This window comes from Salmo trutta, chromosome 19, assembly GCF_901001165.1.
Source record: "Salmo trutta chromosome 19, fSalTru1.1, whole genome shotgun sequence".
NCBI lineage: Eukaryota > Metazoa > Chordata > Actinopteri > Salmoniformes > Salmonidae > Salmo > Salmo trutta.
In genome coordinates this window covers 14,269,449-14,290,859 of record NC_042975.1, presented here as the reverse complement: position 1 = coordinate 14,290,859, position 21,411 = coordinate 14,269,449, and the positions used below count along the sequence as shown (strand labels likewise).

At 45.5% G+C, this 21,411-nt stretch overlaps 1 protein-coding gene across 5 annotated transcripts in view; it reads right to left on the bottom strand.

The window, feature by feature from the left end:
- The window catches only part of LOC115154029 (protein Jade-1), a 221,316-nt gene that overhangs the window by 122,918 nt on the left and 76,987 nt on the right, over positions 1-21,411 (bottom strand). The window lies entirely within an intron of this gene.

The following is a 21,411-nucleotide window of genomic DNA, read 5'->3' as shown; positions in this document are numbered from 1 at the left end:
ATGCCATCTATTTTGTGAAGTGCACCAGTCCCTGCTGCAGCAAAGCACCCCCACAACATGATGCTGCCACCCCTGTGCTTCATGGTTGGGATGGTGTTCTTCGGCTTGCAAGCATCCCCCTTTTTCCTCCAAACATAACGATGGTCATTATGACCAAACAGTTCTATTTTTGTTTCATCAGACCAGAGGACATACGATCTTTATCCCCATGTGCAGTTGCAAACCGTAGTCTGGGTTTTTATGGCGGTTTTGGAGCCTTTCAGGTTATGTCGATATAGGACTTGTGGATATAGATACTTTTGTACCTGTTTCCTCCAGCATCTTCACAAGGACTTTTGCTGTTGTTCTGGGATTGATTTGCACTTTTTGCACCAAAGTACATTCATCTCTAGGAGACAGAACGCGTCTCCTTCCTGAGCGGTATGATGGCTGCGTGGTCCCATGGTGTTTATACTTGCATACTATTGTTTGTACAGATGAATGTGGTACCTTCAGGCTCCCAAGGATGAACCAGACTTGTGGAGGTCTACAATTTATTTTCTGAGGTCTTGGCTGTGTCATGACGTTGCCCTCTCTCTGGGTACAGAGAACACAGTTGAACCCCCTCCCTCTGCACCAGGCCTTTTCTATGCACCATCCCCCGACCTCTATACTGGAGACAGAGAGGGGTTCAATAGAGAGACAAAGGAATTCTTCCAACTCACAGAATTGGGGAACCGAACGACATTTATGTTCTGGAGAAGGTATAAAAGATCGGTGAAGAATCCAGCTACGAACTGGTCCGCTTGGTACAATTTTGTGACACTCATTAGAGACAATAGTGCCATATTACCATACTAAGGTTTATATAATAGCCTCAGCTATGGGACTTGTATCTAAATGGTTGTATACAATGATTTAATAAGATTAAAGCTATTTGGAATATGTTGAGAGGCTATGTACTGATGTTAATGTGATAGAATTGTATTTCTGTTCAAAGCTTAACTCAGTCATCGGCACGCCCCCAGGGACACAGGCAGGACAAGGCGTCATGTGACAGTTTTTCTACGTTCAGTATATAAGCCCACCCAGGGTTACTTTCTGCAGACCAGCTTACCTCAGAAGAGAGAGCCAAGGTTTGACCATGCATTCCTCTACTGAACTTTAACCATACCACGTGGTTAAACTTTTAGACTATCAATACCGAGAGAATAATAACAAGTCTTTGATATTAATTAATAGTCTGCAGCTAGAAATTTGATATCATCGAACGCGAGGACCGACGAAACATCCATTATATAACGACATTCATGAATGTCGCTTTGAAAGATCCATTCTAACCGAGAGAGAGAGAGAGAGAACGCGGACAAAAACTCTCCAACAGGACAAAAACTCTCCAACAAGGATCCCGACGACACACTAAGCGTAAATATATATTGATTGCAATTGTTCCCGAATGAGTGAGCGTTCATGTGCAAAGGATTAGCATATCAATTGTTAATATTTATAAACTCTGTAGGGTCTTCTCAGCTGAACCCCCCTTGTTGGTTTAACAAGCCGCCATGCCGGTTTAGCCCACTAGGGCACATTACTCTACCAATTCTTTGTGACGATAATTACTGTTTGTATACTTTCTGTGAATGACTTTGTGTAGTAAATAAATGATTTTAAGACAGTTGATGTATGGATGACTCATAGTGGAGACTGGGTTCGTGCAGATATAACAATTTACGACGTTTGGAATGAGACGGACGCGAGGTAAAATACACCATTTAAACCAGAAGATAAATCGGCCTATACTATAATATAATATATAATGTTATAATATAGGAAAGTTATATTAGGAAAATTATAACTTTGTAATCTGAATATTTTCCTTGGTGCCCCGATCTCCTAGTTAATTACAGTTAAACGATTAATCAGTTTAATCGCGTAATAATAATAGCAGGGAGTTATTTTGATAAACATGTCTTCAGTTTAATGGTGCCCAAAGACACGACAGCTGATTTCTTTTGATTTTCCCATGATGTCAAGCAAAGAGGCACTGAGTTTGAAGGTAGGCCTTGAAATACATCCACAGGTACACCTCCAATTGACTCAAATGATGTCAATTAGCCTATCAGAAGCTTCTTAAGCATGACATCATTTTCTGGAATTTTCCAAGCTGTTTAAAGGCACAGTCAACTTAGTGTATGTAAACTTCTGACCCACTGGAATTGTGATACAGTGAGTTATAGGTGAAATTATCTGTCTGTAAGCAATTGTTGTAAAAACGACTTGTGTCATGCACCAAGTAGATGTCCTTACCGACTTGCCAAAACTATAGTTTGTTAACAAGAAATTTGTGGAGTGGTTGAAAAACAAGTTTTAATGACTCCAACCTAAGTGTATGTAAACTTCCGACTTCAACTGTAGTTCCAACACGACCTGACAGTAGTAGGCCTGATCACCAACAACGCCGAGACAGCCTACAGGGAGGAGGTAGGCACTGACAGTGTGGTGCCAGGTAAACAACCTCTCCCTCAACGTTAGCGAGCCAAAAGAAGCTCATTGTAGACTTCAGGAGAAACCAGGCTGGACACGCCCCCATCCTCATCAATGGGGCCGCCGTGGAGATGGTCAATAACTTCAAATTCCTCTGCATACACATTGCAGAGAAGCTTAAATAGTCTAACCACACGGACACCGTAGTGAAGGCACGACAGTGACTCTTCAACCTCAGGATCCTGAAGAAATTCCTCCTGTCCCTGAGGGCCCTCACAGTGTTCTGCAGGAGCACCATCGAGAGCATACTGTCGGGCTGCATCACAGCCTGGTTCAGCAACTCTACCGCCGCGGACGCAAGGCTCTTCAGAGGGTGATACCTGCAGACGAACGCACCATTGGGTGCACACTGCCTGCCCTACAGGACACCTATAACAGCAGGTGTCACAGGAAGGCCAAGAAGATAGTCAGGGTCCCCAGCCACCCAAGACATGCCCTGTTCTCCCCACTTCAATCACTCAGACGCAGGCAGTAAAGGAGCATCATGGCAAAAACTGAAAAACGGACCAATAGTTTCTACCCTCAGACTAACTGGCTGCTGAATAGCCACCACTAGTCAGCTACCTGCCCCCCCCTGCAGTCTTACACACACACACACACACACACACACACACACACACACACACACACACACACAAAATGTGCTCGGTCCCATGCTGAACTTCCCCTCTCCACTGTGTAAAGCTGACAGACAGCGGTCAGAAGCAGCGCAGCAGGCTAGCTGGAGAGACAAAGGAATTCTTCCAACTCACAGAATTGGGGAACCGAACGACATTTATGTTCTGGAGAAGGTATAAAAGATCGGTGAAGAATCCAGCTACGAACTGGTCCGCTTGGTACAATTTTGTGACACTCATTAGAGACAATAGTGCCATATTACCATACTAAGGTTTATATAATAGCCTCAGCTATGGGACTTGTATCTAAATGGTTGTATACAATGATTTAATAAGATTAAAGCTATTTGGAATATGTTGAGAGGCTATGTACTGATGTTAATGTGATAGAATTGTATTTCTGTTCAAAGCTTAACTCAGTCATCGGCACGCCCCCAGGGACACAGGCAGGACAAGGCGTCATGTGACAGTTTTTCTACGTTCAGTATATAAGCCCACCCAGGGTTACTTTCTGCAGACCAGCTTACCTCAGAAGAGAGAGCCAAGGTTTGACCATGCATTCCTCTACTGAACTTTAACCATACCACGTGGTTAAACTTTTAGACTATCAATACCGAGAGAATAATAACAAGTCTTTGATATTAATTAATAGTCTGCAGCTAGAAATTTGATATCATCGAACGCGAGGACCGACGAAACATCCATTATATAACGACATTCATGAATGTCGCTTTGAAAGATCCATTCTAACCGAGAGAGAGAGAGAACGCGGACAAAAACTCTCCAACAGGACAAAAACTCTCCAACAAGGATCCCGACGACACACTAAGCGTAAATATATATTGATTGCAATTGTTCCCGAATGAGTGAGCGTTCATGTGCAAAGGATTAGCATATCAATTGTTAATATTTATAAACTCTGTAGGGTCTTCTCAGCTGAACCCCCCTTGTTGGTTTAACAAGCCGCCATGCCGGTTTAGCCCACTAGGGCACATTACTCTACCAATTCTTTGTGACGATAATTACTGTTTGTATACTTTCTGTGAATGACTTTGTGTAGTAAATAAATGATTTTAAGACAGTTGATGTATGGATGACTCATAGTGGAGACTGGGTTCGTGCAGATATAACAATTTACGACGTTTGGAATGAGACGGACGCGAGGTAAAATACACCATTTAAACCAGAAGATAAATCGGCCTATACTATAATATAATATATAATGTTATAATATAGGAAAGTTATATTAGGAAAATTATAACTTTGTAATCTGAATATTTTCCTTGGTGCCCCGATCTCCTAGTTAATTACAGTTAAACGATTAATCAGTTTAATCGCGTAATAATAATAGCAGGGAGTTATTTTGATAAACATGTCTTCAGTTTAATGGTGCCCAAAGACACGACAGCTGATTTCTTTTGATTTTCCCATGATGTCAAGCAAAGAGGCACTGAGTTTGAAGGTAGGCCTTGAAATACATCCACAGGTACACCTCCAATTGACTCAAATGATGTCAATTAGCCTATCAGAAGCTTCTTAAGCATGACATCATTTTCTGGAATTTTCCAAGCTGTTTAAAGGCACAGTCAACTTAGTGTATGTAAACTTCTGACCCACTGGAATTGTGATACAGTGAGTTATAGGTGAAATTATCTGTCTGTAAGCAATTGTTGTAAAAACGACTTGTGTCATGCACCAAGTAGATGTCCTTACCGACTTGCCAAAACTATAGTTTGTTAACAAGAAATTTGTGGAGTGGTTGAAAAACAAGTTTTAATGACTCCAACCTAAGTGTATGTAAACTTCCGACTTCAACTGTAGTTCCAACACGACCTGACAGTAGTAGGCCTGATCACCAACAACGCCGAGACAGCCTACAGGGAGGAGGTAGGCACTGACAGTGTGGTGCCAGGTAAACAACCTCTCCCTCAACGTTAGCGAGCCAAAAGAAGCTCATTGTAGACTTCAGGAGAAACCAGGCTGGACACGCCCCCATCCTCATCAATGGGGCCGCCGTGGAGATGGTCAATAACTTCAAATTCCTCTGCATACACATTGCAGAGAAGCTTAAATAGTCTAACCACACGGACACCGTAGTGAAGGCACGACAGTGACTCTTCAACCTCAGGATCCTGAAGAAATTCCTCCTGTCCCTGAGGGCCCTCACAGTGTTCTGCAGGAGCACCATCGAGAGCATACTGTCGGGCTGCATCACAGCCTGGTTCAGCAACTCTACCGCCGCGGACGCAAGGCTCTTCAGAGGGTGATACCTGCAGACGAACGCACCATTGGGTGCACACTGCCTGCCCTACAGGACACCTATAACAGCAGGTGTCACAGGAAGGCCAAGAAGATAGTCAGGGTCCCCAGCCACCCAAGACATGCCCTGTTCTCCCCACTTCAATCACTCAGACGCAGGCAGTAAAGGAGCATCATGGCAAAAACTGAAAAACGGACCAATAGTTTCTACCCTCAGACTAACTGGCTGCTGAATAGCCACCACTAGTCAGCTACCTGCCCCCCCCTGCAGTCTTACACACACACACACACACACACACACACACACACACACACACACACACACACACACACACACACACACACACAAAATGTGCTCGGTCCCATGCTGAACTTCCCCTCTCCACTGTGTAAAGCTGACAGACAGCGGTCAGAAGCAGCGCAGCAGGCTAGCAGGTAACCACAGACCTGACAGAGTCATCTGACCCGCCTCATTTCCAACGGCCTCATCATTGATCTCCATTCAACTGGTTTGTTTAGTTTAGCAGGCTAATGATACAGTAGAGTTCAATGTAGCGGCATGACCCCTCTCCAGACCTGGGTTCAAATACTATTTGAAATCCTTTCAAATACTATATCTATCTGTGTTCGATTGAGCTTGCCTGGCTAAAATGGACCAATAGAATAGTCCCACAACTACAAACCCTGCCCAATTGGCACTCCAGGCAGGCTAGAGTAAACACTCAAAGTATTTCTAATAGTATTTGAACCCAGGTCTGCCCCCCTCGCTCTCCCCTCTCTGCTTTCTCCATCAGCCTCTCATCTAACGGGCTGCCTGGGGTTCAGTCACAGTCAGACGTTCTAAATACCCCACTAATAATGGGGCACAGTAAGTACACATCTAACCCACATGCAGCGTCATCGCGTTGCTTGGTATGCGTTTTTGGTTCCTGCACACCCTACCCTCATCCTATGCAGCTGTGGCACAGCCCTCTGCATTCCTCTCCCTGTCTGAGACACTTCCAGGCAGCCAGCCCACCAGCATCCAGCCAGCCAGCCAGCCAGCACACCCCACATGAAAAGCTCCTGAATAACTTTGTTTGACCGATGTTTACATTGAATATTGAAGCTGATAAGTCAAAATGCAGAATAGTAATCTATGAAGCTGAATAGTCAATGCAGGTGAAGAGAAGACAAGGACGAGGAAATGAAGCCACTTTCAGTCTATAGAGATGCAACAACCCAAGGAAAGCTGCTAGGTCCTTTGTTGCCATCATTTAGTCTGGTCTGGACTGGCTGGGTCCTGTGTGGCACTCATTTAGTCTGGTCTGTGGTGCAGTCATGCCACTCCACTCCTTCGCCTCATTTCTCTGAGAGTAAAGGTGTTTATTTACCCACTCCCTCATGCCTTCTCTGTCATCCCTCTCTCTCTGAAAACACAGCGAGAGGCGGAAGGACGCTCCGAATGAGGTCATCCAAAACAAAGCAGCGGACAATGCAACAGAACAAAACAGCCACCAACAGGAAGAAGAAACAACATGAGACTACGCCACCTTAAAAATACATTAAAAAAACACCAAAGCTCAAGTGGAAGAGGAGAGGAAAATGAAGGATGGAGGAGTAGAGGGGAAAGGGAGGAGGAGGAGGAGGAGGAGGAGGAGGAGGAGGAAAGGCTGATCGAAAGACTGGAGAGCAGTGCGTGATAGTTTTTGGGGCGGCTGAGAGATTGGAGTCCGCTGGGTACACAACCCAAGTAAACAATGTTTACGCTCCTTAAAGCGGGAAGGCTTAAGTGACTAGCCAGGGTGCTTCGGCGTCCCCGATGAGGTCATTAAAAGAGAATGGCTTCCCGTTGCCAGCTGTGTTTAGCAGGATGAGGAAGTGAAGTAAGAGAGAGAGCGAGAGAGCACGTGAGGGAGAGGGGATCTACAGGCCCTGGTCCCTGATGAGTGAGTGAGGATGAGTCACTCACCCAGGCGGAACAGAGCAGAGGTCCTTTCCAAAATGTACCCTATCCCCTTTATAGTGTACTACTTTTGACCAGTGCCCACTAGAAAATAGGTTGCCATTTGGGATGCAACCTTTGAGGGCCCTGCTGCCACCTGCAAAGCCCTGAGTGGCCACAGCTATCCAAGGAGGGCTCCCTCCCTCACCAAACCACAGAGACATGTGCACCACAGGGCAGCAGGGGAAGTGATAGGAGCAGGGCTGCCTGGTGTTTCACGTGGCATGATCAACTACAGCTTCCCTCCTAAAGCACTCTTTATGGGTGAGGTAGCAGGGTACACAAAATGTGATACATACAGTACCAGTCAAAAGTTTGGACACACCTACTCATTCAAGGGACCGAGAGACTGAAAAATAGCTTCATCTCAAGGCCATCAGACTGTTAAACAGCCATCACTAAAACAGAGGCTGCTGCCTACATACAGACTTGAAATCATTGGCCACTCTAACAAATGGATAACTAATCACTTTATTAATGCCACTTTAATAATGATGTTTGCATATCTTGCACTACTCATCCCAGATGTATATACTGTATTTTATACCATCTATTGCATCTCGTCTATGCCGCTCGGTCATGGCCCATCCATATATTTATATGTACATATTCTTATTCCATTCCTTTACTTAGATGTGTGTATTAGTTAGTTGTTGTGGAATTGTTAGATTATTTGTTGATACTGCTGCACTGTTCGTTACTAGAAGCACATGCACTTTGCTACACTCACAATAACATCTGCTAACCATGTGTATGTGACCAATAAAATTTGATTTGATTTGATGTAGTAAGCAAAAAAGCGTTAAACAAATCATTTACGTCATTTTAGCAGACACTCTTATCCAGAGCGACTTACAAATTGGTGCATTCACCTTATGATATCCAGTGGAACAACCACTTTACAATCGAGATCTTTTCTTTTTTTTAGGGGGGGGGGGGTTAGAAGGATTACTTTATCCTATCCCAGGTATTCCTTAAAGAGGTGGGGTTTCAGGTGTCTCCGGAAGGTGGTGATTGACTCTGCTGTCCTGGGGTCGTGAGGGAGCTTGTTCCACCATTGGGGTGCCAGAGGAGCGAACAGTTTTGACTGTTCAAAATATATTTTTGATTTTAGATTCATCAAAGTAGTCACCCTTTGCTTGATGACAGCTTTGCACACTTTTGGCATTCTCTCAACCAGTTTCATGATATAGTCACCTGGAATGCATTTCAATTAATAGGTGTGCCTTGTTAACACTACCAAGATGGCGTAGCAGTTCAGACGTGTTTTGTTTGTCCTCTCGTGTACTTTTGTATTTTTCGTCCTTTTTTGTACATATTTCGATTTTTATTTTCAATCTCGTTCCATTTTAACTCAAAAATACCTTCCGGTAACCTGCCTCACACAATGTAATACAGAACCGCTATTATTTTTTATATTTAGACCTTATAGCAAGAGCCACCTAGCCATCAGAAGCTAACCAGCTAATTTAGCTACAAGCTATTTAGTCATTGTTAGCCACTGCTAGCGGCCTTTACCTTCTGCACAGATACCAGCCCTTTTTTTAGCTTGGATAATACTCGCCAGCCTACCAGTATCGGACTGTCTCTCCACTACAACGCCGGATTCCTGCCGTAATCCCTGGACCATTACTCCTGATCTTCACAGCTAGCTAGCACCCACCGAATTACCCAGTACCGAAGCTATCTCTAAGGCCCACCTCCCGGCCTACTCAGTTGTTCACCCCAACCCCACCCAAACACGGCTAGAACCCACTACTCCACCGGACCCTTGCCGTAAGCTCTGGACCTTGGCACCGGATCACCGCTGCTACCGAGTGGCTATAGTGGCTAACGCCCCATGCCCTGAAGCTAGCACTAGGTAGCCGTGAGCCAGGCGCATCCCCCGGCTAGCAAACTAAATTACTACATCTACAATACCTCTTTCGCCATCTGGCTTGGATCCTTTGTCGACACGGCGCCCCGCCGCACCACCACGACTGGTCTACCGACGAAAACTCCATCCGCTGTGCCTCCAACCGGCCTCCGTCGGACGTCGGAGCAGACGCTTCTACTAGCCCCGGGCTACTAACTTTAAGCGCCGTGTCGCCCGCATGCTAGCGTAGTAGCGACTACTCCGCGGCCTCCCTGTTCCATCTACCGCTGCCCCCTGGACCCTATGATCACTTGGCTACATAGCTGATGCCTGCTGAACTGTCCATTAATCACGGTACTCCATTCTGTTTATTATTTGTTTATCTGTCGGCCCCAGCTGCGAACTCAGGCTGCGTGTGTAGTTAACCGACCCTCTCTGTCCAGTCAACGCCATTTTACCTGTTGTTGTTGTTGTTTTAGCTGATCAGCTGTTGTCTCACCCGTTGTTGTCTAGCTAGCTCTCCCAATCAACACCTGTGATTGCTTTATGCCTCGCTGTATGTCTCTCTCAAATGTCAATATGCCTTGTATACTGTTGCTTAGGTTATTTATTGTTTTAGTTTACAATGGAGCCCCTAGTTCCACTCATCATACCTCTGTTACCTCCTTTGTCCCACCTCCCACACATGCGATGACCTCACCTATTATAACCAGCATGTCCAGAGATACAACCTCTCTTATCATCACTCAGTGCCTGGGCTTACCTCCACTGTACCCGCACCCCACCATACCCCTGTCTGCACATTATGCCCTGAATCTATTCTACCACGCCCAGAAATCTGCTCCTTTTATTCTCTGTCCCCAACACTCTAGGCGACCAGTTTTGATAGCCTTTAGCCGTACCCTCATCCTACTCCTCCTCTGTTCCTCGGGTGATGTGGAGGTAAACCCAGGCCCTGCATGTCCCCAGGCACCCTCATTTGTTGACTTCTGTGATCGAAAAGGCCTTGGTTTCATGCATGTCAACATCAGAAGCCTCCTCTCCCTAAGTTTGTTTTACTCACTACTTTAGTACACTCGGCGAACCCTGATGTCCTTGCCGTGTCTGAATCCTGGCTAGGTGACATAAACTGGGATATGCTTAACACCCCGGCAGTCCTACAATTTAAGCTAGATGCCCTCAATCTCACACAAATGTTCAAGGAACCCACCAGGTACAACCCCAAATCCGTAAACATGGGCACCCTCATAGACGTTATCCTGACCAACTTGCCCTCCAAATACACCTCCGCTGTTTTCAATCAGGATCTCAGCAATCACTGACTCATTGCCTGTATCCGCTATGGGTCGGCGGTCAAACGACCACCCCTCATCACTGTCAAACGCTCCATAAAACACTTCTGCTAGCAGGCCTTTCTAATCGACCTGGCCCGGGTATCCTGGAAGGATATTGACCTCATCCCGTCAGTCGAGGATGCCTGGTCATTCTTTAAAAGTAATTTCCTCACCATCTTAGATAAGCATGCCCTGTTCAAAAAATGCAGAACTAAGAACAGATATAGCCCTTGGTTCACTCCAGACCTGACTGCCCTTGACCAGCACAAAAACATCCTGTGGCGGAGTGCAATAGCATCGAATAGTCCCCGTGATATGCAACTGTTCAGGGAAGTCAGGAACCAATACACGCAGTCAGTCAGGAAAGCATCCTGTAGCTCTAACTCCAAAACGTTTTGGGACACTGTAAAGTCCATGGAGAACAAGAGCACCTCCTCCCAGCTGCCCACTGCACTGAGGCTAGGTAACACGGTCACCACCGATAAGTCCATGATAATCTAATTTCAATAAGCATTTCTCAACGGCTGGCCATGCCGTCCTCCTGGCTACTCCAACCCCGGCCAACAACTCTGCCCCCCCCCCCCCCCCCCCCCCCGCAGCTACTCGCCCAAGCCTCCCCAGCTTCTCCTTCACCCAAATCCAGATAGCAGATGTTCTGAAAGAGCTGCAAAACCTGGACCCGTACAAATCAGCTGGGTTAGACAATCTGGACCCTCTCTTTCTAAAACTATCCGCTGCCATTGTTGCAACTCCTATTACCAGTCTGTTCAACCTCTCTTTCGTATCGTCCGAGATCCCTAAAGATTGGAAAGCTGCCGCAGTCATCCCCCTCTTCAAAGGGGGTGACACCCTAGACCCAAACTGTTACAGACCTATTTCCATCCTGCCCTGCCTATCCAGTCTTCGAAAGCCAAGTTAATAAACAGATCACTGACCATTTTGAATGCAATCCGGTTTCCGAGCTGGTCACGGGTGCACCTCAGCCACGCTCAAGGTACTAAATGATATCATAACCGCCATCGATAAAAGACAGTACTGTGCAGCCGTCTTCATCGACCTGGCCAAGGCTTTCGACTCTGTCAATCACCGTATTCTTATCGGCAGACTCAATAGCCTTGGTTTTTCTAATGACTGCCTCGCCTGGTTCACCAACTACTTTGCAGACAGAGTTCAGTGTGTCAAATCGGAGGGCATGTTGTCCGGACCTCTGGCAGTCTCTATGGAGGTACCACAGGGTTCAATTCTTGGGCCGACTCTTTTCTCTGTATATATAAATGATGTAAATGATGTCACTCTTGCTGCGGGCGATTCCCTGATCCACCTCTACGCAGATGACACCATTCTGTATACTTCTGGCCCTTCCTTGGACACTGTGCTAACTAACCTCCAAACGAGCTTCAATGCCATACAACACTCCTTCCGTGGCCTCCAACTGCTCTTAAACACTCGTAAAACCAAATGCATGCTTTCCAACCGTTCGCTGCCCGCACCTGCCCGCCCGACTAGCATCACCACCCTGGGCGGTTCCGACCTAGATTATGTGGACCACTACAAATACCTGGGTGTCTGGCTAGACTGTAAACTCTCCTTCCAGACTCATATTAAACATCTCCAATCCAAAATCAAATCTAGAATCGGCTTTCTATTTCGCAACAAAGCCTCCTTCACTCACGCCGCCAAACTTACCCTAGTAAAACTGACTATCCTACCGATCCTCGACTTCGGCGATGTCATCTACAAAATAGCTTACAATACTCTACTCAGCAAACTGGATGCAGTCTATCACAGTGCCATCCGTTTTGTTAAATCACCTTATACCACCCACCACTGCGACCTGTATGCTCTAGTCGGCTGGCCCTCGCTACATATTCGTCGCCAGACCCACTGGCTCCAGGTCATCTATAAGACTATGCTTGGTAAAGCTCCACCTTATCTCAGTTCACTGGTCACGATAACAACACCCACCCGTAGCACATGTTCCAGCAGGTATATCTCACAGATCATCCCCAAAGCCAACACCTCATTTGGCCGCCTTTCATTCCAGTTCTCTTCTGCCAGTGACTGGAACAAATTGCAAAAATCCCTGACGTTGGAGACTTTTATTTCCCTTACCAACTTTAAACATCAGCTATCTGAGCAACTAACCGATCGCTGCAGCTGTACATAGTCCATCTGTAAATAGCCCACCCTATCTACCTACCTCATCCCCATATTGTTTTTATTTTATTTACTTTTCTGCTCTTTTTGCACACCAGTATCTCTACATGCACATCTTCATATGCTCATTTATCACTCTAGTGTTAATCTGCTAAATTGTAATTATTTGCTCCTATGGCCTATTTATTGTCTACCTCCTCATGCCTTTTGCACACACTGTATATAGACTTTCTTTTTTCTACTGTATCATTGACTTGTTTATTGTGTTATTGGCTTGTTTGTTTACTCCATGTGTAACTCTGTGTTGTTGTCTGTGTCACACTGCTATGCTTTATCTTGGCCAGGTCGCAGTTGTAAATGAGAACTTGTTCAGGAGATCCATGGGGCGCACAATTGGCCCAGCGTCATCCGGGTTAGAGGAGGGTTTGACCGGCAGGGATGCCCTTGTCCCATTGCGCACTAACGACTCCTATGGCGGGCCGGGTGCAGTGCACACTGACACGGTCACCAGGTGTACGGTGTTTCCTCAGACACATTGGTGTGGCTGGCTTCCGGGTTAAGTGGGCATTGTGTCAAGAAGCAGTGCAGCTTGGTTGGGTTGGGTTTCAGAGGACGCACGGCTCTCGACCTTAGCCTCCCCCAAGTCCGAATGGGAGTCACAGCGATGAGACAACTACCAATTGGAGAAAAAGGGGTAAAATAAAATACAAAAAATTAAAATATTTTAAAAAATCAACAAAAAAAGAAACTGGCTCTCATGAGGACCACCAAAGGAATGGAAGACCCAGAGTTACCTCTGCTGCAGAGGATCAGTTCATTAGAGTTAGCCTCAGAAATTGCAGCCCAAATAAATGCTTCACAGAGTTCAAGTAATAGACACATCTCAACATCAACTGTTCAGAGGAGACTGAATGAGTCAGGCCCTCATGGTCAAATTGCTGCAAAGAAACCACTACTAAAGGACACCAATAATAATAATAATAATAATAATAATAATAATAATAATAATAATAATAATAATAATAATAATAATAATAGTAATAATAAGAGACTTGCTTGGGCAAAGAAACACAACCAATGGACATTAGACCGGTGGAAATCTGTCCTTTAGTCTGATGAGTCCAAATTTGAGATTTTTGGTTACAACCGCTGTGTCTTTGTGAGACGCAGAGTAGGTAAACGGATTATCTGCCCATGTGTGGTTCCCACCGTGAAGCATGGAGGAGGAGGTGTGATGGTGCTTTGCCAGTGACACTGTCTGTGATTTATTTCGAATTCAAGGCACACTTAACCAGCATGGCTACCACAGCATTCTGCAGCGATACGCCGTCCCATCTGGTTTGCGCTTAGTGGGACTATCATTTGTTTTTCAACAGGACAATGACCCAACACACCTCCAGGCTGTGTAAGGGCTATTTGACCAAGAAGGAGAGTGATGGAGTGCTGCATCAGATGACCTGGCCTCCATAATCACCCGACCCTAAACCAATTGAGATGGTTTGGGATGAGTTGGACCGCAAAGTGAAGGAAAAGCAGCCAACATGTGCTCAGCATTTGTGGGAACTCCTTCAAGACTGTTGGAAAAGCATTCCAGCTGAAGCTGGTTGAGAGAATGCCAAGAGTGTGCAAAGCTGTCATCAAGGCAAAGGGTGGCTCCTTTCAATAATCTCAAATATAAAATATATTTTGATTTGTTTTAAGACTTTTTTGGTTACTACAGGATTCCTTATGTGTTATTATATAGTTTTGATGTCTTCACTATTATTCTACAATGTAAAAAATAGTAAAAATAAAGAAAAAGCCTTGAATGAGTAGGCATGTCCAAACTTTTGACTGGTACTGTACATGTAGACACACACACGCACACACGCACACACACACACACACACACACACACACACACACACACACACACACACACACACACACACACACACACACACACACACACACAGAGGGCAGGCAGATGGGGGTTGGTTAGGAACCTTCAGATGGCCCAGATGTTGCTCAGCTCACAATGCATGACACACAGCTTTGATCTGCCACACGGGTCCAACCATCAGCACTGATGGATAGAGCGGGTGTGTGTGTCTGTAGGGTGGGAGAACTGCATTCCCTTGGGAAGATACCCAGCTTCACTACCCAGGGGAGAACTAACACACACACAAACACTAAGGTTGGGTGATATACCGTTTATACTGTATACCAAGGTATTTCAAAATACCCCTGCTTATAAGTTAAGTATAACTATAAGAAATCTAAGATGTGACAAATAAATAATATTAAGGTCAGGGCTCCAGCCAAGCATTTTGTTTGCTAACTGGCTAGCTAAGTGGCTAGATGTCAAAATCAAACTTGTTGGTTACAGCGGTAATACTGTACACCCCGGTATGATACAGAAACAGTATGAACATCTGGTTACTGTCCAACCCTTACATACACGCACACGCAATTCCACTCAGGCAAACATCCCATATCCAGGGGAAAACTAACACACAAACACATACCGCCCAAGGGATTCCTACTATAAAACACACAGAAGCACCCCCCCCACACACACACACACACACACACAGACACAGACACACACTCAGCCCTGGGGACAGCTTACACACACAATCGCTGTTGTGCTTTAGGATGGAATACAAATTACTTCCAGTGATCCATGTACTTATTCCAAGCACAGCTTGCATGGATTTCATCTCATGTTTAACTAACAAGTCTTCAACTCACAGAGCTGATGTACCACTACGGGGAGCTCTACTAACACACTGAGTTACCGGCTCATAGAAAATTCACCACAGAATCCAAACCTGAGCATATTTTTGTCCATATTGCGTAAAATCTTTTCTGTGCATATGGGGTAGGAGCAAGTGTCGATTTGGGATTGGGCCAGAGTTCACCAAGGCATAGATGAGACAATGCGAGGAGAGGGCATCCCTGTGAAATGGTTAACAGGAGAGAGTAATGGGAAGCCGGGCCTGTAAGTGATTTCACCCCTCCATCCAGCCACCCTGCTGAGAGAGCATAACAGCCATACCGTATGCCTGGACTCTAACCAAGCCTGTCCTTTACTGCAGCTCTGGAGCCCACACCTCGGTTCAGATACTAGTCAAAATATTCATAATACTATAGCAGGGCTTGATTGCGCTTCCTGGCACATATTGAACCAATAGAATAGTCCCAAAAGTGCAAACCCCACCCATCTGTCACCCCAGGCAGGCTAAAGCAAACACTCAAAAGCATTTGAAAGATTTTTTATAGTATTTGAATCTGGGTCTGCTCTGGATCTCTGCAGACACCTCTAGACCACAGGCCCAGGCAGAGTCACCGTGGTTAGACACACTGCAGGCTGGCTGCGGCCAGAGCTACCATTACCAAGCTGAACCAGGCCAGGCCAGGCCAGCTAGAGCAGCAAGCTAAGCTCAAATCAGTCAGTCTTGAACCCAGTGACCCATGGCAGCACAGGCAGGCAGACAGCAGCACCAGTCAGTCTGGTAATGATTTGGTACAGAACAGTGGATTCTTAAAACCTCCTTGACCCATTCTCATCCTTGGCTGGGAGCTGGCCTCTTTATGTCAATCATCCTTATGGAAGGAGTCTTGAATGGATGGGAAGAGTTTGGGGAGTTCCCAGTTGTTGAAGTGGACATAAAGTAGCGTACTGTGACTTCCTGGTCTGCTGGGAGAGGATGCAGGCAAATGGCACCCTATTGCCTATATAGTGCACTTCTTCTGAACAGGGCCCTGGTCAAAAGTAGTACACTATAGGGAATAGGATGCCATTTGGGACAGCCTCTAGGACTGGGAGGAGGTTGTTCCCAATCCCCAGAGAGTCACTGTTATTTTCCTGGGCCAAGGCTCTGCGCTCCAAACTTCCTTCTCCCACCTGCGGTCCACCAAGCCCAACAGTCTCTCTCTCAGCTTCTGTTTTACTATCCTCTCTTCTCACAGCGCCTAAGCCATGTACATGGTCAGGAAGTCTTCCCCTCTCAGTCCCTAAGCCATGTACATGGTCAGGAAGTCTTCCCCTCTCAGTCCCTAAGCCATGTACATGGTCAGGAAGTCTTCCCCTCTCAGTCCCTAAGCCATGTACATGGTCAGGAAGTCTTACCCTCTCAGTCCCTAAGCCATGTACATGGTCAGGAAGTCTTCCCCTCTCAGTCCCTAAGCCATGTACATGGTCAGGAAGTCTTCCCCTCTCGGGCCAAACCAAAGACAAAGTCTTCGAAGTATGATGGTTTCCAGTTCGCTGTCACCACAGTCGAAACAGAAAGAAAAATGCCTGATGCTGCGGTGTCAAGCCTTATCTCATCTTATCTCGTTTGGAGAAAAGGAGTCTCATACATGTAATTATTTCTGTCCCGTGCTTCAAGGGGGACTAAGGATAAAGAGACCGTGCCAATTTGTCATTCTCTGTCTACCAAATGAGACTGTTATGCAACAGCTAATTACTTCCACTTGGCCCAGGGAGGGTCTCTCTACCCCCCCCCCCCCCCCCGTAGTGCGGTGTTGGTTATCTTCCATGAAAAGAGAAAGGGGAGAGAGGTGCACAAACACAGTGACCCAGCAGTCTCACCGTATTTCTCCGCAACCATAAAGCATTTAGCTGAAACCACCGCGGCACAGTAAGCTTGTACAGACAGAGACAGAGACAGAGAGAGAGAGAGACAGAGAGAGAGAGAGAGACCGCACGGCAGAGGGTAAGAGGAGGACAGCGAGCCCAGAGAGAGAAAGAACACTAGGCTAGCTGAGCCAGACAGGCCCTGCAGTTTCTCTTTTCCACAATTTTTGGAAGATGATGTCATTATTTATTTTAAAGCTAGCTGTCTAAGCCTGAGGCAGGAGCAGAGAGAACAGACGGGGGAGGACAAAGCTTTCTAACCAACTTGAACATACCACCCGCTTAGAGCAATCAACTCCCTTCTCATCTACCTTTATTGAGCTATGTATCTCTCCATCTCCACACATTCTAAATCAATCAATCGATCAATGCAAACTCGTGGTCATTTGTGCATATATCCACACTGACCTATTCATTTCCTTATCTATCTATCTCTCTACATCTATCTCTCGCTCTATATCCATCTCTCTGTATATCTATCTCTCTCTATCAATTTCAATTCAATTCAAGAGACTTTATTGGCATGGGAAACATATGTTAACATTGACAAAGCAAGTGAGGTAGATAATATACAAAAGTGAAATAAACAATAAAAATTAACAGTACACATTACACTCGCAGAAGTCCCAAAATAATAAAGACATTACAAATGTCATATTATGTATATATACAGTGTTGTAACAATGTACAAATGGTTAAAGTACAAAAGGGAAAATAAATAAGGATAAATACGGGTTGTATTTACAATGGCGTTTGTTCTTCACTAGTTGATCTTTTCTTGTGGCAACAGGTCACAAATCTTACTGCTGTGATGTCACACTGGTATTTCACCAAGAAGATATGGGAGTTTATCAAAATCGTGTTTGTTTTCAAATTCTTTGTGGATCTGTGTAATCTGAGGGAAATATGAGTCTCTAATATGGTCATACATTGGGCAGGAGGTTAGGAAGTGCAGCTCAGTTTCCATCTCATTTTGTGGGCAGTGTGCACATAGCCTGTCTACTCTTGAGAGCCAGGTCTGCCTACGGTGGCCTTTCTCAATAGCTATATCTCTCTCTATCTATACGCATGTTATCTTATCTATCCCAGGCCTGGTGTATCTATATCTATACGCATGTTATCATATCTATCCCAGGCCTGGTGTATCTATCTCTCTATATCTATATGCATGTTATCTTATCTATCCCAGGCCTGGTGTATCTATCTCTCTATATCTATATGCATGTTATCTATCCCAGGCCTGGTGTATCTATATCTATATGCATGTTATCTATCCCAGGCCTGGTGTATCTATATCTATATGCATGTTATCTATCCCAGGCCGGGTGTATCTATATCTATATGCATGTTATCTATCCCAGGCCGGATGTATCTATATCTATATGCATGTTATCTATCCCAGGCCGGATGTATCTATATCTATATGCATGTTATCTATCCCAGGCCTGGTGTATCTATATCTATATGCATGTTATCTATCCCAGGCCTGGTGTATCTATATCTATATGCATGTTATCTATCCCAGGCCGGGTGTATCTATATCTATATGCATGTTATCTATCCCAGGCCTGGTGTATCTATATCTATATGCATGTTATCTATCCCAGGCCTGGTGTATCTATATCTATATGCATGTTATCTATCCCAGGCCGGGTGTATCTATATCTATATGCATGTTATCTATCCCAGGCCGGGTGTATCTATATCTATATGTATGTTATCTATCCCAGGCCTGGTGTATCTATATCTATATGCATGTTATCTATCCCAGGCCTGGTGTATCTATATCTATATGCATGTTATTTATCCCAGGCCGGGTGTATCTATATCTATATGCATGTTATCTATCCCAGGCCTGGTGTATCTATATCTATATGCATGTTATCTATCCCAGGCCTGATGTATCTATATCTATATGCATGTTATCTATCCCAGGCCGGATGTATCTATATCTATATGCATGTTATCTATCCCAGGCCTGGTGTATCTATATCTATATGCATGTTATCTATCCCAGGCCTGATGTATCCTTTATGATGAGCAGTAGGAGAGTAAAGCAGTGAGGTTTGATATTGTTAGCCTGTGACCCTGCCTCACTCCCTGTGTGTCCGTCCCTCTGTCCGTCCCTCCGTCTGTCTCCGTGTCTATGCGTAGTATAGACAGGGTGTCACAGTCTCACTCTAGGAGAGGAATTACCCTACAACCCAGTGTGTGTAGTTTCTCTCATCAGAGGAACCCCGACCCACATCTCCATGTTCCCAGCAGCTCTTCTGATCCTGTGATCTCTGGATCACTACTAACTCTCTCTCACAATGCAGCTGACCTGACCTAATCTCTAGAACACATGCTCCAGCTGACCTGACCTAATCTCTAGAACACATGCTCCAGCTGACCTGACCTAATCTCTAGAACACATGCTCCAGCTGACCTGACCTAATCTCTAGAACACATGCTCCAGCTGACCTGACCTAATCTCTAGAACACATGCTCCAGCTGACCTGACCTAATCTCTAGAACACATGCTCCAGCTGACCTGACCTAATCTCTAGAACACATGCTCCAGCTGACCTGACCTAATCTCTAGAACACATGCTCCAGCTGACCTGACCTAATCTCTAGAACACATGCTCCAGCTGACCTGACCTAATCTCTAGAACACATGCTCCAGCTGACCTGACCTAATCTCTAGAACACATGCTCCAGCTGACCTGACCTAATCTCTAGAACACATGCTCCAGCTGACCTGACCTAATCTCTAGAACACATGCTCCAGCTGAGATCACTTCCAGTAAACCTGTGAAAGGTGTGTGTGTTTTTGTGTCATGGACCCTCACCCTGGACCTCACATGTTGTTTGGAAGTCTACACGGCATCACATGGTGGGACCACATCCAGAACTCCCTGGTCAGAACCTCCCCGACTGTGACTGTTCAGTCACCTGGTCAGATCAAACCCACCTCTGGAACTTGCCCTCATCCTAAAGGAGCAATCCCCCAACTGGCCACGGCCAAGAGGAAGACCGAGAGCCAGATCGTCCGACCAGTTGGAGGCCGACCTACACAACCTGGGATTCAAAACCACATCAGCATAAGACCTCGCCCAGAATAGGGCGGGGTGGAGATCCATTTGTCAAGGCGCTGTGCTTCAAGGAGCGAGAAAACATGAGTGTGGTGTGGTGGGGGATGGGGCTGTGTGTCCAGGTGTGTCCCCCTTTGTTCTGGCTGCTGTGTGTAGCTGTTCTGTGGGTTTATCACCATGCAGGCCTGGCAATACTGAGGACCTCTACTGAGATACCACCGTCTGTCTGTCTGTCTGTCTGTCTGTCTGTCTGTCTGTCTGTCTGTCTGTCTGTCTGTCTGTCTGTCTGTCTGTCTGTCTGTCTGTCTGTCTGTCTGTCTGTCTGTCTGTCTGTCTGTCTGTCTGTCTATGGTAGTCAAAGACTGGGCAACGCGCGGCAATGTTACACTGAGGCTGAGCATGCAGGTGTGTGTGTGTGTGTGTGTGTGTGTGTGTGCGCACGCGCATATGAGTGGGAGAGAGCGAGAATGAGATGATTTGTCCTCTAGTGCAAGGGGACAGGGTATCCTGCATGTAGGTGTGTGTGTGCGTCTCCCTGGCTTCAGCTACAGCAGTATCAGAATGTATATGTGTGTGCGAGTCAGTGTTCAGTGTGGTTGTGCTCCATCAGTATTTAAATATTGGTAGTGACATTTTAGTGTTTGATAGGGTTCACACTTATCAAAATAAATGAAAGCATTCAGACAGTCAGTGTGTGAGGGTTCAGAGTGTGTTTAATGGTATATTTCAGGATATAGTTCAGATGAACTAGTGTTAACACATTGACTGGAAGTCTATGATAACTGCTAGCATGCTAATAGACACCACAGACTTCCTGTCATTGTGCTAACGCTAGTTAGCATTGGCTTGCAAAACTACCTCTAACTTCCTTCATACTAGACACAGAGACATAAAAATGGTATCCATGACTTCACTGAATCTGTGGAATATTTTATTGAATCTGAATATTTTATTGAATCATTGAATCTGTGGAATATATTT